Genomic DNA, 14,812 nt, shown 5'->3' with positions numbered 1-14,812 from the left:
CCATGACTGCTCTATTTGTTACCTTTACACTAATAAATCGTAAAACACCTTTACAATTTTGACATACTGTATACTGTATGCATCGATCAGCCATAACATTAAAGCCACCTTCCTAATATTGCATAGATCACCCTCGTGCCGCCGAAACAGCTCTGACCCGTCAAAGCACGGACTTCACAAGTCCTATTAAGGTGTCCTGTGGTATCTGGCACCAAGACATTACCAGCAGATCCTTTATGTCCTGTATGACTGTTTTTTGCAGCACGTCCCAGAGATCAGATTGCATACTCGCATGCCCATTGTAAGCACTTTCAACGGTGGACCGGCTGTCGCATGGGCACTTTGTGTTCTGACGCATTTCTATCATAGCCACTTTTCCGGCAATTTGTGCTATAGTATCTATTCTCTATTCTGTGAGATCGGACCAGACCGGCTAGCATTCACCCCCCCCCCACCCCCACATGCATCACTGAGCATTGGGCCCCATGAACCTGTCTCCGGTTCACTGGTTGTCCTTCCTTGGACCACTTTTGGCAGGTACTACCCACTGGATAATACTCTGTAGTTAAGTCTCACCAAGTCCTTTTGCCTACTGAGTGAAACCGAAAAGTTAGGTTATCTCACCGCTCTACGTTGGTTCTTGAACCAACGTAGAGCGGTGAGTTAGGTTATCTCACCGCTCTACGTTGGTTCAAGAAAGTCCCGCACACAAACCATTCCCAATGTGAGGTCCTCCTACCCTATAACATAAGAAAATGTTTTGATGGCACCACCTACTGGTGCTTTTATCACAGAAGGGTAGTTTGGATCAGATGAATGGCCACAGTGTTCCAAAACGAGATTCATATGCTACAGCACTTTTATTCCCAATGCCCAGGATAGATGGTGATCACTTATATTAGAAACAGGGTAAACCTAGTGTGATACGAACAACACTTCTGGTTAGAAAATAAATTTACTACACTCACGTAGATTAAAATAAAATCAGCGCTTCAAAAAAAGGCAACACGCCAAACAAATAGCCGGACCCTGGGTTTCGCCTTCACATTGGGATTTGTGTGTGTTGCTAAACCAACTGCTAAAATAAGGTATTCTGTACTCAAAATGTTAGAAATCTTTGCTAATTTATTAAAATGGAAAAACTAAAATCTTGCATTGACGTAAGTATTCAGACCCTTTACTCAGTACTTAGTTGATGAACTTTTGGCAGAGATAACAGCCTCCAGTCTTCTTGGTTATGATGCTGCAAGGGTTGCACACCTGGATTTGTGGACTTTCTGGCATTATTCTCTGCAGATCCCATCAAGCTTTGTCAGTTTGGATGGGGAGCGTCAGTGGACAGCCATTTTCTGGTCTCTACAGAGATGTTTGATTGGGTTCAGGTCCAGGCTCTGGCTGGGCCACTCAAGGACATTAACAGAGTTGTCCCTAAGCCCCTCCTGTGTTGTCTTGGCTGTGTTCTTAGGGTCATTATCTTGTTGGAAGGTGAACCTTCAGCCCAGTCTGAGGTACAGAGCACTCTGGATCAGGTTATCATTAAGAATATCTCTGTACTTTGGTCAGGGTTGAGGGAAATCTGAATGGAGCAGACGACACCCCCCACAGCGTGATGCGGCCACCACCCTGCTTCACTGTAGGGATGTATTGGGCAGGTGATGAGCAGTGCCTGGTTTCCTCCAGACATGACGCTTACAATTGAGGCCAAAAAGTTAAATTTTCCTTTCATCAGACCACAGAATCTAGTTTCTCACAGTCTGAGAGTCCTTTAGGTGCTTTTTTGCTAACTCCAGGCGGCTTTCACGTGTCTTTTATAGAGCAGAGGATTCTTTCTGACCACAGGACCAAGTTTCTCTCATCTGCACAACAGTATCTTTAGAACTCAGCCAGAGTGACCATTGGGTTGTTGGACGTCCCTCTTACCAAAGCCCTTCTCTCCTGATTTAGTTTGGTGGGGCGGCCAGCTCTAGGAAGAGTCCCGGTTGTTCTTCTATTTAAGAATTTTGGAGGCTACTCTGCTCTTGGGAACTTTCAGTGCAGCAGAATTTTTTTTTTTTTGTACCCCTCTCCAGACCTGTGCCTCCACACAATCCTGTCTTTGAGCTCTACGGGCAGTTCTTTCACCCTCATGGCTTGGTTTTTGCTTTAATTTACATTTTCATCTGTGAGACCTTATATAAACAGGGGCGTGTCTTTCCAAATGATGTCCAATCAAATGAATTTACCACAGGTGGACTCTAAGGGTATGTTTACACGCAAACTCAAAAATGTCTGAAAATATGGAGCTGATTTTCAGACGTTTTTTAAGCCACTCGCGATTTTCGCTGCGTGTTTCACAGACGTTTTTGGAGCTGTTTTCTATAGAGTCAATGAAAAACGGCTCCAAAAACGTCCCAAGAAGTGACCTGCACCTTTTCAAAACAGCCACGTAAAAAAAAACGGCCTGTCGGAACAGTTCTGCTTCAGATTTTTCTGCCATTTTTTGGGCGTTTACGGCCCGAAAATCGGCCATGTGAACATACCCTTTTTAACGTGTAGAAACAGTTCAAAGATGATGTAGAGAAATGGGAGGCCCCTAGAGGTAAAGTTCAAGTGTCATAGCAAAGAGTATGAATACTTATGTCCATGTGAAATTTGAGGTTTCCATTTTTAATAAATTTGCAAAAATGTCTAAAATTCTGTTTTCACTTTGTTATCATGGGGTACGAAGTGCAGAATGATGGGGAAAAACCTGTTTTTTTGTTTGTTTTTTTTCATTTTAGCACAAGGCCTCAACATAACAAAATGTGAAAAAAGTCAAAGGGTCTGAGGACTTTCCGAATGCAGTGTGTGTGTGTGTGTGTGTGTGTGTGTGTGTGTGTGTATATATATATAAATGCTTTCCGGTAGATAAGAGAATTAAATGACCTGCTGTATCTTATTTTTTCATTACTATTAAATGCAGGTGAGAATTGGGAAGAAAGCGAGGTGTAGATGTGATTCTATATTGTCATGATAACCTTGTAGCAATTTTTTGTTCCTGCCCCCCCCCCTTTTTTTACATCAATTAATCAACTCTCTCCGCTTGTGATCATTTTACAAAGGACAGATGAATCAGATCCATGAGAACGTGCAGCATTTCTAAAGCATCTCTTCACGTGACAGCGCTAATTCCTCATACTGTCTATTATAACCCCTCCTTTACATTTTTTTTTTATCTTTTCATGCTAAAAATGTGATACATTTTATTTAAAAAATAAATAAAATGCACCAAGTATAAAAATTCTGTCTCAAAAATACATTAGAACTTGGTTAATAGTGTGTCGCACCTACTTTTTGCTAATTTACTTAGCCTTTTTTTCTGGCTAATAAACTGTTTTAATCAACTAGTTTCCTTTTGTGCCCTAAGATAAAATAATTGCAGTGCCCCCTACTGGTGAATGGCAGCTCAGCGCGGCAGATGTGGCATTGATTGACTGAGACAAACCAATAGCTGACATAAAGCCAAGGGTGATGCTGAAGAATGCCAGTTCATTTTACATCACATCATTAAAAAAAACAAAAAAAACAGAAGTAAATATCAATAGAAAAATAACGTTCACCGCACTCTCTTCATTTTTTCGACACATGATGGTTTGCTGCTGTTGAATTTGGCTGGAATAATGTAATATCGGCATGGGGAGGGTAAAAATTATGTTTTATTTTTTGCAATTTGAAAAATACATTTTTGTAATTGCACCTGTCATACATTTCAACTTTTTTTTTTCTGTAATATAATTTCTGCATTGGTCTAATGATGTCCTGATATGGCAAATTTATAAGAAGTGTTTTGCCATGAAGATTTTTTTCCCGCAGAAATGGTGCCATTTGTTTGTGATTTGCCAGATTCATGAAAAATGTTGTACAGATATATGTAACGCCGGCATAGAAAATGTTACTGAAAAAGGCTCATAGGAGGGCTGGTGGAAACACCAGTTCCCAACAGGATAATGACAAACCACAATGCTACATAGAGGGAGATTGCTCATGTGCAAAATATTGATGAACATCCACTCTCGCACCTGTTGTGCCCGTGGTCACTGACCGCTGGCACGTCCTACTCACTGGCAGCCGTGACCGCAGGACACTCATCTTGCCGGCGTCCCCCTCCTAGGAAACACCAGCACACGCGGCTGCAGCTCCCCACTGATTCCTCTAGAGGGTGCATGCTTGTTCCCAGCCTTAAAGGACTAGCGTGTGCACCAGTGTAATTTTCTCTAACCAATCCCTGGAATTTAAAAATGACTCTGCCCTCTTCCTCCTTGCCTTGCGCGTTTTTGTGTGTACCCATGTTTGTCTAGCAAATGGTTCCTTAGCTGTATCCTGTGTTCCCATATCCTGTATCCCGTATCCAGTATCTGTGTACCACACAAAGTACCGACACACTATTCTCCCCCAACATTACAAGGCCTGGCTGCATCCTGAAAAGCTATCTCTGATAAACATGAGTTATTAGTTGATGTTTTGTCCAAAATATCCAAGATCGCAGCCCACATCAAGGCTCCCCATCGTATTGCGAGTCCCTACACTAATCTTAATATCGCCATAGAAAATCTGTTGTATTAGGCTCTGTTCATATTTGCCTAGCGGCTTCTGTTTATATCACTCTGCCAGATTTTAGGTATGACGGATACCACCATTGACTTATAATAGGGTCTGTAGCGTATCGGCCGGGTGTCATTTTGGACTTCTATGATGGCTCAATACAATCGGTATGTTTGGAGCCGTAATATGTCCTTCTGCATGAGCCGTAGCCCTAACTGCACTACTTCATCAGTGAAAACTTCTGTAGCAATTCTAACATGTTACTATGATAAATGGAAATATTAGCGTATACCGCACATACAGTGCCTTGCAAAAGTATCACCCCCTTGGTGTTTTTCCTATTATATTGCATTATAATTTGATTTTATGTGATGGATCTGACAAAACATTCCATATGTATTCACCCCTTTTGCTATGAAACCCCTAAATAAGGTCTAGTCAAACCAATTAACATAAAAAGATCACATAATTAGTTGAATAAGGTCCCCTGTATACAATCAAAGTGTCACATGACGTCCGTTTAAATACCCCTGTTCTGAAAGGCCCCTGAGTCTACACCACCCCTAAGCAAGCAACATGAAGACTAAGGAGCTCTCCAAACAGGTCAAAGTTGTGGAGTAGTATAGGTTGGGTTATAAAAAAAAATAAAAAAAAAATACCCAAACTTTGAAAATCCTACGGACTATCATTAAATTCATTATAAAAATGTAAAGAATATGGCACAACTACAAACCTGACAAGAGAAGGCGACCCACCGAAACTCACAGGCCAGGCAGAGGGGGCATAAATCGGAGATTAAAAAACAAAACAACGATAACACTGAAGGAACGCCAAACATCCACAGCAGAGATAGAAGTATCTGTCCATAGGACCACTATAAGGTGTACATTACACAGAGTGAAGGAAATAAAAACATGTTGCAAACGCATGGAAGGCGGTTCCCTGGTCAGATGAGACTAAAATTGAACTTTTTGCCCATCATGGGAAATCCTATGTGTGGCACAAACCCAACACTTCCCATTCTTAGGGCTTATTCAAACAAACGTATAATATGTCCGTGCAACGCGCGTGCTTTTCACGCGCCTCACACAGACCTATGTTAGTCAATGGGGCCTTTCAGACTGTACGTGATTTTCACGCAGCGTATGTCCGCGCCGTAAAACTCACGACATGTCCTATATTTGCCCGTTTTTCGCGCATCACGCACCCATTGAAGTCAATGGGTGAGAGAAAACCGTGCACGGCACACGGAAGCACTTCCGTGTGACGCGCCCGATGCGCGCTACAGTAGTCAAAACTATGAATGAAAACCGTAAAGCACCACGTGCTTTTCTGTATACAAACAGAGTGTCATAATGATGGCGGCTGCACGAAAATCATGCAGCCGCGCATCATATGCTGCTGACACACGGAGCTGTTATAGACCTTTTGCGCGCGCAAAACGCAGCGTTTTTTGCACGTGAAAAACACACGCTCGTGTGAATCCGGCCTTACAGTGAAGCATCATGCTGTGGGGATGCTGTTCATCAGCAGGGTTTTCGAAAAAACAGGTCACCATTGATGGAAAGATGGATGGCAGTAAATACATCTACATTTTTGAGGAACACCTGTTTGTCTGCCAGAGATTTAATATTGGGAGGGAGGTTCATCTTCCAGCGGGACAATGACCGTAAACACTTTCCAGCAGGACAATGATTCTCCCACAGGTTACATTTGATCTCTGTGGGTCCCAAGAGCAGGACCCCTATCAGCTCATTGACGAAGGATTCTAATAAAAAAAAAAGACCAAATCGCATAACCACTTTCATGACTCTGGGGGCATTTTAGTGGTCGTCATATTGGTTGTCAATCGGTTTCCCCAGAAAGATATTGCAAAAGAAATGGTAGAATTTGAGAGAGAATTCAAGAACTTTATTTTATTTGAGCTGGAATTGATCTTTAACTGATAAAAATTATCCAACAGACCGATCTCTATTATTACCTGGAAACATTCATGTGTTCCTTTGTGTTACTTTACAATATACATATTTTCTTAGTTGTGCATGGCCGCTGTCTTTCCTCTCGTAGATATTACAGGCACCAAACAAGTTGATGTCACAGTCATGTTCTCAGCATTGTGGCTTTTACTCGAGCATTCTTGTGAAATCGTATTAATAATGGCAGTCTACACAATTCACGGTGTATCTGCTTAGCACTGCTTTTTGCAATGTGATCTTTAATGATTCACACTAATTGTGTGTGATTTTTATTTTTTTCTCTTCTCTTTGTTACAGCTGTGAAGTGAAAGCACACTCGGGCGATGTGTCTTTACCGCTGTATGGATTATATTTAATAGAGGTAAGAAAACTGAGTGTCCAGTAATCACCGTCCACTACAGGAAATCGGAATATTTTTGTGGCTAAAATTGGACTGAGATTAAACTTAATACATTGCGTTAAACATCTATCTATCTGTCCCTAAATTCAATTACTATATCATCTGCTTTCATATTTTTTTAAATTGGTGCCCATCTATTCTCCGTAACATCTTTAAAACATTTCCATCCCCTGTACATAGTTCCACACACTACCCCCTGTAAGTAGAGCCACACACTGCCCCCCTGTAGGTAGTGCCACACACTGCCCCCCTGTAGGTAGTGCCACACACTGCCCCCTGTAGGTAGTGCCACACACTGCCCCCCTGTAGGTAGTGCCAAACACTGCCCCCCTGTAGTTAGTACCACACACTGCCCCCTGTAGGTAGTGCCACACACTGCCCCCCTGTAGGTAGTGCCAGACACTGTCCTCACTGTAGGTAGTGCAACACACTGTCCCCCCTGTAGGTAGTGCAACACACTGTCCCCCCTGTAGGTAGTGCAACACACTGTCCCCCCTGTAGGTAGTGCAACACACTGTCCCCCCTGTAGGTAGTGCAACACACTGTCCCCCCTGTAGGTAGTGCAACACACTGTACACCCTGTAGGTAGTGCCACACACTGCCCCCCCTGTAGGTAGTGCCACACACTGCCCCCATGTATATAGTGCCACACTGCCCCCCATGTATATAGTGCCACACACACCCCCTTGTAGGTAGCACAACACTCAATTGTCCCTGTGCCGTCCCCACCTCCAGCGATGCAGCCCTGGTCTTTTATGACTAGGCTTTCTCCAGCGGAATGACTCAGGCGGAGCAATGATGCAATTGCGCAGCCTGCATCACAAGAAAGTGCTGAATGGCGGGGAAGGGACCTGATGGTTCCCTTGCCTCGCCAGCACTGTCAAGTGTATCCTTGGCCTCTAGAACCTTCCATATTCTGAACAAACTGCGTTATAAAAAATCACAGCAACACTGGCTGCTGCAAGTTGTAAATATCAGCCCCAATCAAATCGTCTTTGTAGTTTGATCACTGAGCAATTACAAGGCGTTCATCCACTTCAACATGGATATCAAAGGAGGTTCTCTGCCCCACAAGCTACAGTCTCCACTCCAGACGGTCTTCCCTGATCTAGAATAATATTTATATAATAGCTGCAGTACTTAAGTCCATCGTTGCATTTACAGCTAATGATGAGTTTATGATATCCCCGATAATAACCAACCATTAGAAGTATATAGTTAGAACAGGCTCGTTGTTATTTGTGACTACCAGTCATATTTCTGAGTTCTGTCTTGTAGCAAAATGCCCGGGAGGCTTCTGTCAGCCTCGCCAGATGTAGGCATGTATATATATGTATATGTGAGCGCGTATTTGGATTATTCCAGAGGCAGCATAATAAAAACTCTGCCTATCAAATTAATAAAACATGAATGTTGTTTGGGTGTAACCATATTTTTCACACACCCGAGGTGTGGGATGTTTCATAAAGCCCTTAAGCTCTCCTCTCAGCGTTTAATTAACAAAGGGAGAAGAAGGGAATAAAAAAGCTTGGGTGTGGATATATTTTGTGGTAGCAACTTCTCGCCACCCTTAAATTATGCATAATTGCACCTGTAATTCAAGCTTCTATAGCCGTAAATGCTGCAAACACACACCGATTTAATTGTTGTTGTCTTATTTTTGCATTGTACTATCGATGGCCGGGACAGTACCTGTGGGATGTACTTGAGGTGTTGTCATCTGGCTTCCCAGCTGTGATTTGGGTACAGACATGGAACCTGCTATACTAGCGCATCTAATAAGTGATCAGCATTTTTATTTTGACTTTTTTCATTTTTTCAAAACGACGTCTGGGTATTGGAAAAGTTTGTACACTACTTGTTAAAAGTTTTGTCCCATCCCGATAAGGCCTGATGGGGCTTGTGGACGTCATTGTTGGGGGTTCCCAATCGGGCACTAACCTACATTGGCCAGAGTGGTGTGGAGAGCCGCTGAAAAGAATGGAGGACTCGGCATAGGTATTCATTGCGTGGTCACCCCTATAATGCTACATCATTTCTCCTGCAGTGTTGCTGCGGTGGAAATTTGATTATACAACCAAATTCCCCAGTGATATCGACTTTTTTTCTGGGGGTTAAAGGCTTGCATAGCTTATAGCAAACAGAGGGATAGGGTCAGCATGATTTTGCCCCCCACCTCCCTTGTGATGGCTCCATAACAGCTGCATAAGGTCAGGTAACAAAGCAAAGGTAATAGAAGGATAATATATTTTCTAACCTTTAAACCCTTTTACCACTACGTAAAAGTTACTCCCTGGCACTAAACAAGCTAAAAACAATCAAAAGTGCAGAGTTTCTGTGGTTTGTGTTTGTCATTCTAGTAATCTGATCTCCATTGGTGACTATTTATATGCCAGGGATGCGAGATGTATTCGGTGCAGTGATGCAGTCCCTTGGTTCCCCTGTTACATATTCCGCTAGTGATCAATAGATTTGGATGTCTCAAATATGTGTTTTAAAGTGTTAACTTATTTTTTTAATATTCAAGAAAAAGAACAAAATAAAGAGAAAAACACCACGTTTAGTTACTATATGTATATATTTTTTTTATAATGAGGATACTAATTATTAGCTACACATGTCTGGTATTCTATTGACTTTAACAAATTTGCAAAAATAATTAAAGAAAATATTTAATTACATTTTTTTCAATAATATTCTTTAATGCTGATGTTCAAAAGAATACAAATATTTATTTTCCATTTACATAATTATTTTTTTAAAGTGGATGTCAACGTAGCAAGCCTCGTCCTAAATTCTCCTAAGGATAGACCCATCCCCATTATCTGCTTCCAATGGATAGGCCATAATGTGAAGGCTTTTTATATATATATATATATATATATATATATACAAAAGCCTAACAAGGACACCATTTGTAAAATCTGGATGTCTGTGTTGATAGTGGGTGACTTTAGGACAGAAAAATAGGCAACCCTTATATACCTTAGAGAGCTAGGGCAATGGGACGAGTCAGAGACTGTAGGGTTAGTGAGTCATTAGTTTGCTACTGAAAATATCTCTGTATCCCAGGTGCTGAACTTGAGGACCACAATTGCTGGGAGGAAAAGCCGGGCTCGGGCGGGTATCTTTTGTTTACATGCACCAAAGTAGTAGGTATTCTTTTTTTCACAAGTTCGCTGCCCTAGTCCAGTATCCAATACCCTCATCCATGCAGAGTGGCTAGCTGTCACCCCATCAAACCCAGCACCTGGGCCACATGTGTATAGGTGAGACAAACCTTGCCCCCACCGCACCCATGGACTAAATTTTAATACACTACACATTATTAATTTTCAGCACTAGACATGTTCTGATAATTTGAGCCCAAAAGGTATGGAAGCCCTGGAATATGGCAAAAATATATTACGAGTTATTTTACTGTGTTTTTTGTGGATGTTTTTTTTGTTGTTTTTTTTCTAAACCAGTTGCAGGGTGAAGCCTTCGGGCTTGAAATTGCACCTCTGTTATTTTGAAGCATCCCATCTCCAACACTTTATAACCTGTTTTTCTTTCGAGGCTGTTTTTTTTAACTTACTGCAACAAATGAAGGTCCTTATCCATCTGTTAACCTGGGTTTTTTTTTCTCTCTCCTTTTTTTTTTTTTTTCCTTTTTATTATCAGGAGCAGATCGTCTCGAGGCTAGAACGCTCAAGGCAATCTCATCTAAAACAGGAAAACGGAGGTAAGCAAATCTGGAGATATTACAATTGACATATCAAGGCTTTACTCCGATTAATGTTTTATACCCCGCTCCTTGCATATCATTAATAGAAAATCTGAAGAAAAACTTTTTAGGATATATTTGTTGCTTTTTTACGTTTTGATCTTAATGTTGGCAAACTAATACATTAATATATAGCGATCCCCCAAGGGGAGAGTATTTGCATGCGTTACACTTTCATTTCATTTCAGGTAGCTTGACTATCACCAAGGCTGTTGATGTCGGCTCAAGTTTTTATTTTGAAATAGGGCAGAAAAAAATGCATGCGTAATTTGCTGCTAATGGGGAAAACTTTCCAAAACAGAAACACTAATCACTTAGAGCTTGTTTTTTTCGTGATATGATAGGTAGAATTTAGCCTGATGGATGAATGTCATAGAGCGGCTAATCAGAAACCCTTCTGGTGTCTAAATTAAGACGTTAATTAGTTTTTTTAATAAATACAAGTGTTATTACTTACGTATTTAGATTTTTTACTTGCGTATGGACTCAAATGTGAAATTGATTCAATGCTACTTCTAGGGTTTCTCTGCTTTGGACAGTACATACAACGTGCTCCCTGCTGGGGTCCCAGGGATCAGCTGTTCTCTTTGGGGAAACCTGGCAATAAGTGTTCAATTTCCCTGCAGCGCCACCACAGTAGAAATTAGGCATTACACAGTGTCGATTCATATCAATGTGCTGTCTGTGTAATGCAGGGCTGGACAGGTTCTCAAGAGAGAGACGTTCTTTGTAGCTGCTCTTCAATCTGGTCAAGAAATGAGGACGCCCCTCTATTATCTTAAAATTCCCTAATACGATGTATGAGAATGGATTTACTTAACTGGGCAACCGTTTTTGCATGTATAGTTTTTGTTTTGTTTTTTATAGGTTTTTTTTTCTGGTTAATTTTTTTTTTCACATTCATGGGTTTGGATAGATATTGGTATGTATGGGTAAAAAAAACTCCTAGCGTCGTACATAACTATGATGCTAGGCGCCCGGCTCCCTGCAGTGTGTTCGGTCCGGGACTTGCGGCCGAAATACGTTCCGTCCTTTACGGACCGAACATGCTCGTGTGAATCCAGCCTAAGTGTTATTTTTATGGATCATATATAACTTTGGAAGAGTGTTTTTAGTTTTTTGTTACAACTGATGTGCTATAAGGGTGCTCGACTCAAAACATGGGGAATTGATGGCCTTGTGTAGGATCCATTGAGATACAGTAAAATAAATGAGAGTATTGTGATTGCAATGGTAAAAGGTTAGAAAATGTTTTGTTTTTTTCTGTTTTTTATTACGGAGTTGGAATGGGTAGCGGTCGCCCAATAGAGTTGCATAGAAAGCGCGTAAGGTGGTAGTTTATCTAAAGCAGTAAGTAGAGGAACAAAAACTGCAAACACTTTGGGAGTAAGTCTGAATGATCAGTCTTCTTACCTGTTGGCGATGCAACTTTAGACCTTTTTTGTGAAGAGAAAGCTTGTGAAACTTGTGATAAAAGAAAAATGTGGTGGTAACTTGATGCACAAATCAATGCATGCCTTATTGTATTGAACACTTTGTTTTTGTAATAGAACATTGTGAACCAGTAACATAAACCATTGGTCATGACTGAAAATACTCACAAGCCAAATGCTCTAGGAAAGAATGACTTACGTTCCATTCATTATATGTTTTCTGAATAATCCCAAATCAAAAACATGCTTTTATTTAAATAACCGTGTGGGTGCATTTGCATTTACTAAATATTTCCCAAAGCAAAATTCTAGCATATCCTATATGAAGATAGATACTATACAAAGATTGCATCCTCTGCTTCTCACTGAACCCAAAATTCTAGGAGGATTTACAAGATACATCATATGGTGTCCGCTTTAAGTTACTATAGACATGACCTGCCTAAGTAGAGTCGTGTGTTAACGAACTTTCCCTTACCCCATCCTATCCCCCCACCCCCACCTTTAGGAAAGACACGTGACACCGAGGTTGGATGTGAAATGGCCACAGCAGCCGTTTATTAATTTTACAGTTTTATAAAAACAATTTAAATCCGAAACCTTCGGATAACTAGTTAGGAATCCACCAGAGAATTCCTTCCAATAATTCACATGACCCAACATGGGTCAGAAACGTAAATAACAATTTAACGTTAACATTAACCCGAGCCGAGGAAGTCCTTGAGGCCCTTTCAGATATTCCTTTTTTAAGAACACACCGAGTTAGCCATCTGCAAACCACTAATTACCTCCAGCCGTAAACCAGCTCGGAAGCACCGTTCACCTCTGCAGATGGCTCCAACCACTAGAAGTCCACTTCAAGGGGATAACACCCGATGAAGCCCTCAAGTGATATACCGACCACTAGAAGTCCACTTCAAAGGGATAACACCCGATGAAGCCTTCAAGTGATATACCTTCTACCAGAAGACCACTTCAAAGGGATAACACCCGATGAAGTCTTCAACCATGTACCTTTTTTGGGGGACGCATACCCCCGATGCGACCCCCCCCACCATTTTGTACTGACTGGCCTCAAGGACTCCCCCCGCCAGCTGCCATGACAACAGAACCTACTCAGGAAAAAAGGAAAAACATGTTAGATAAGCACACAAATAAACACAACATTCATAGACGGACGTACGCAAAGACCCACCACGTAACAAACCAAGGGCGGGAGGGTGGGAGCTTATCCTCACTGTGCTACTCCTCCCGCTGCTCCCGGCTCAATGCCGCAAACAGCGGGAAGCGCAGCAACGGCCCCCTGCCTCCTCCCTGACCCCCCCCTCCTCCGACTCCCTCCAACTCTCCCTCACATGTTAACCCTTTCCCTACCAGGGAGGTCATGGAGGCTTCCCTTCAGCCCTGCAGGCTCCGTCCAGCCCCTTCAGGAGGTGCTTCCAATAAGTCTAGGGGAACCCAAGAGTCAGCATGTATGATTTGCATTTAGAATATGCTACATTTTGTCTACCCCCATTCTCCTAATATTTTGTTTCTGAAAATGCCCCCCCCACACACACACACACACACACACACACACACACACACTAGCTAATAACTATTAGTACCCTAACTTAAATCAATATGTCTCGGTGATAAATGCTATTTTATTACTTGTTTCATTTCTAATATCTTCCTGGACGAGGCCATGATAGAGAATCCACAAAATTTGATAGATGTTGCAATGAAAATGATGTCAGAGCTTGAGTGTGTCTTTAAACAAGTTACCAAAATCCTCTGCTCAGGACTCTTCCAAAAATAAGAGACCAGGACTTTCTTGATCTTTAGACAGTTTGAGGGAATTTATGCTGTGCCAAATGTCAGCGTTCATGTCAAGGAGCATGGAAGCAGAACCACTCCATATAGGACTGTTTCTGTGTATTAAATATGAAGTTTTCTGAGTCCCATTAAATAACAAAGTCTAGTTATGCCACATCAATGTTTTTGGTAATGCGTGGTACCATGTTAAATGATGAACATGGCATGTCTTATTAAAATATGTGGAACCACTGTATGCTTGGACACTGACTACCTTCAGCCGTTCTGTTGTTTTAGACCTAACTGATCACAGCAACAATGGTCAACACTAAAGGCCCTTTTACACGGGCCAATTATCGGGCAAACACTTGTTCATCTGCTGATTGTATCGTTTTAAAAATGAAAAATATTATCGTCGTTAAGAGCACATCTCCCTGTGTAAGCATGGAGATGTGCTGCCGACATGATAATAATGTATGGCGATGAGCGATCAGAGTAACGAGCGCTAGTCCCCATACTAACTCCTTGTGAAAGGAGCAAACGAGCGCCGATCAACGAGCTGTCTTGTTGATCGGCGCTCGTTTACACTGCCCAGGACCTTAACAAACAGCTGAACTAGATGACTGACTAAGCTGTCCATCGAGATTATTGGAAATGTGGCATGGTGATAACCAGTGGCAGACATAGACATTAGAGCGCCCTTGTGCAAGAACAGTATGTGAATCCCTTACTCTCCGTCAGCTCATCAAAGTACACCTTATCTCTCATCAATTCATCAACAATTTTGAGCCATTGTGAATAGCTCAGTCCATACATGCAATCCAATATGCAGTAAAAAGCTTATTTTAAGGTGGCAGTAGGCCCCCTACCTACTGGGCCC

General features: G+C 41.7%; 1 long non-coding RNA gene across 8 annotated transcripts in view; it reads left to right on the top strand.

The window, feature by feature from the left end:
- LOC142661161 (uncharacterized) overlaps positions 1 to 14,812 on the top strand; it is a 354,813-nt gene that overhangs the window by 27,219 nt on the left and 312,782 nt on the right. For all 8 annotated transcript variants that reach the window (XR_012850656.1, XR_012850659.1, XR_012850662.1 and 5 more), the window contains exons 3-4: positions 6,834 to 6,897; positions 10,600 to 10,660. This is a non-coding gene — a long non-coding RNA (uncharacterized LOC142661161). The remainder of the gene's footprint in view (positions 1 to 6,833; positions 6,898 to 10,599; positions 10,661 to 14,812) is intronic.

This window comes from Rhinoderma darwinii, chromosome 9, assembly GCF_050947455.1.
Source record: "Rhinoderma darwinii isolate aRhiDar2 chromosome 9, aRhiDar2.hap1, whole genome shotgun sequence".
NCBI classification, from domain to species: Eukaryota; Metazoa; Chordata; class Amphibia; order Anura; family Rhinodermatidae; genus Rhinoderma; species Rhinoderma darwinii.
This window is presented reverse-complemented; position numbering and strand designations above follow the sequence as displayed.